We start from the raw sequence: 3,647 nt of genomic DNA, 5'->3' as shown, positions 1-3,647 counted from the left end.
TCTTGTTCTTCATAATTTGCCCCAGCTGTGTATGCATAGTCCCTCACAGTTTCTTTCTATTCTGTTGCTCGAGGAGATGTTTTTCCAGGTGCAAGCACTGCAGCAAAGGGTCCCAGGCCCCAGGAAACCCCCACCTGTCTCAGTCTCAAGCCGGGTATCAGAACAAGATCCTAGGACCTTTTCTGGGTGTTAACTCCTGTGTCATGGGAGAGTGTGCTCATATCAACAAACTCTTCCTTACTTAGTTTAGATTCTGGCCCCCTTGATCCAGCACCAGGAGGATCCCCTTTCAGGCCTATTCTCCCAGATCCTGCTTGTACATATTAGGCAAGAACTGCAAGTCCTTCCACACATAATCTGTTTCCTTCCTTAGCATGGCTAGAACTTCCCCATCCAAACAAGCTAGCTATGCTAAGATTCAAGAGAGGCTGAAAGTTAACCCTAGTTGTCGGTCTAGCGGCCAGGAGGGGAGGGAGGGCAGGTTCTGAGGAGGGCAAGCTTTGTCTTGTGCGGCCTCCGTCTCATGTGAAGCTTCTGCTCAGTCACGGAGAAAGCAGAGGTGCTTCCTCTATCGAGGGACAGTGAGTCACTCCTGAGGCCGCTAAGGTTTCCAGAGAATCAGAGGTCGAGTTTTCCAAGTGCCTCTACCTAGAGATTCCCATCCAGAGTCTCAGAGTCCCACTCCTTCCCTACCAGAGATTTGACGAGGCTCAGAAATCAACTTCTCTCAAGTTCTGCTACTCTTATAATTAGGACCTAAGGCTGCCCTTCTGGAGAAGGCAATGGCACCCCACTCCAGTACTCTTGCCTGGAAAACAGCATGGACGGGGGAGCCTGGTGGGCTGCAGTCCATGGGGTCTCAAAGAGTCAGACACGACTGAAGCAACTTAGCAGCAGCAGCAAAGCTGCCCTTCACAAGGAAAGCCCACAACTCAGTGGTAGAGAATCCACCTGCCAATGTAGGAGACTTGGGTTTGATCCCTCGGTCAGGAAGATTCCCTGGAGAAAGGAATGGCAACCCACTCCAAATTTCTTACCTGGAAAATACCATGGACAGAGGAGCCTGGTGGGCTGCAGTCCATAGGGTCGCAAAGAGTCAAACATGACTGAACGACTAGACAATAACAAAAGACGCTCCTCATCTGCCCTTTAGCTACAGGAGATGAGGATTTCCTTAACTACTGCCAATGAGGCCCTCTGACTTCCATATTTTTAATTGACTACTTGCCCGAAGTATATTGGGCTTCCCAGGTGGCGCTAGTGGTAAAGAACCTGCCTGCCAGTGCAGGAGACATAGCTACTTGGGTTCAAACCCAGGGTCCGGAAGATCTCCTGGAGAAGGAAATAGCAACCCACTCCAATATTCTCACCTGGGAAATCCCATGGACAGAGGAGTCTGGCGGGCTGCAGTCTATGAGGTCTCGGAATCGGACACGACCGGGCATGCGCACAAACAACCACCACCTCAGGGTATTACTTTTTCTCTCTAAAGCAGGAATGGTGTCAGTAGCAGTCTTACAGTCAGCCAGCAGGAATGGTGTCAGCAGCAGTCTTACCGTCATCTCCTCTATCCCTGTATTCTTCACATGCCTGAGACGTCATATGAGCCAGTGCACCCCCTTCCACCCGAATTCCATCCCAGTGAACCACACCTGAAAATCTTAGCATTTGTGCAGCCACAGCCAACCAGGCAGAGAGAAAGAGGCAGTGACTTGCCCAGTTCAGCCAGTGAGTGGATAACCAAGCCAGGACTAGTGTTATTCTTCAGGCTAGACTGCCTGACAGGGCAGGGGGAGAGGTGGGCTTCCTGGATTCCAAGAAAAGGAAACTCCCCGCCAGTGACATCGACCAACGGCAAGTGTAGTTACTGTAGGGATTCCTGAGCTCAGAAAGCCAGAGAAGGGACCTGTCAGTTCAGTGGCTAAGACTCCATGCTCCCAGTGCAGGGGGCCTGGGTTTGACCCCAGGTCTGGGAACTACATTCTGCATGCCACGTCTAAAGATCCTGCATTCCACAGCTGAAGGATCCCACATCCTGCAAGGAAGACTGAAGATCCTGGGTACCACAACTAAGACCCAGCGCAGCCAAATAAATACTTTTTAAAAAACAAAAAAAAGAAAGAAGCTAGGGAAACCCAAGATCCAGTCCTAAAAAAAAAACCCAATGGAATTGGGTCTACCGAGGCCAGAATCCATATACATGCCTCTGAGAGTACAGCAGGAGGAGCTGAGAATCTCCACGTGGGAACTGGGTACTTGCTCAGGGCCTGCCCTCTTCTCTCTACTCATTGGCCTTTACTGTCCATATTTGAGAGCTCGGAAAATCTGATTGGCACAGCTGATAACTGTTAGCCTGTTGGGAAGACATTTGCCATCAGACCACATCCTGGGCTGTTGACCACACTGGGCATCAGCTGCCATTTGACCTCTCAGGAGGCGGCCGTGTACGGTGGATGTGAGCAGAATCTGGAGCTGGCCGGCCCGTTCGAATCCTGGCTCCACTGCCCATGGGCTGTGTATCTTTGTCCAACTAATGCAACCATTCTGTGCCCCACTTCTCATTTATAAAGCAGATGTGCGAATAGGGCCTGTCTCGGGTTGTTGGAAGAGTTCCATGAGCTAATGTTGTTTAAAGCCCTTAGAAGAGTGCCTGGCACGTAGTCCGTGCTCTCTGTCTGTTAGAGAAGAAATATGGCAGAGTGGGGTCAGAGGGCTCAGAGAGGAAAATAGAAAACCCAAGCAGGAAGAAATCTGTGGAGGGAAGGATGGGCCCTTGGAATTGCATTGATTACCAAGTCTCCCATTTTCAGTTTAGTCCATGTACTTCTTGTAGGAAAACTCTTTTCATGAAGCTAACTGAGTTGGTTTTCTGTCCTTGCTACCAAAAAATTGGTCTAGAACAACCCTCTTTCCCCTGTCCATGCAGTGAAGCTCCGCCCTCTCTTTAAAGTCTCTTTGAACCTTTCCGCCTCCATGAAGTCTTCCAAGGTTTCTTGTCAGATGTCTCCATCTCTACGCACCCAGAGCAGGATCTGGGTCTCCCTTAGGCCTCTTCCCACTGTCCACCTCATTCTGGGGGGTGCTTGTGCACGTGCCTCACCTCCCTGGCTGAACTGCATGTGTGTGTAGAGTCAGGAAGCCCAGTGACCAGATACAGCATCAAGAACTCTTCAGTGTGCAAAATAATGAGACAGAAGCTACATCTCTGACATGCTGGTGGCACCAAAGGTGCTCCTAGGGTGTAGGAACCTGTGTTATTCCATCTCGAAGGCACCTTTGCAAGACGTTATGTGCCTGTCATTGGGAGAGGGTTCTTCCTAGACGTCTCCCCTTCATGCTCCTCCCACGAGAGGAAGTACTGGCAGGATGGCTGGTCAGAGCCTGAGAATCCATCAGGCAGTGTTTTACTGGTGGGCAGACTCATGGGTGTTAGTGGTAAGGGCGTGTTAATGAACTTCCTCTTGCCCTTCCTGTCTCCGAGTGACGAGTATGCCAAAGAAAACCCCGTTTTCGCAGGGCGGGTCCAGCCACCCTCTTTCACTTTCTGTTTCACCCTCACACCTGGCAGGGTTTGTCTCTCTTTCTAGTCCACTTTCCCCACCTGAGGGTGGAGGCTGCAGATCCAGGCACCTGAGATTCGGGGGTTT

Source organism: Bison bison, unplaced genomic scaffold (genome assembly GCF_000754665.1).
Source record: "Bison bison bison isolate TAMUID 2011002044 unplaced genomic scaffold, Bison_UMD1.0 scf7180017864482, whole genome shotgun sequence".
NCBI classification, from domain to species: Eukaryota; Metazoa; Chordata; class Mammalia; order Artiodactyla; family Bovidae; genus Bison; species Bison bison.
The sequence above is the reverse complement of the archived record's forward strand: the minus strand, read 5'-3'. Positions refer to the sequence as shown.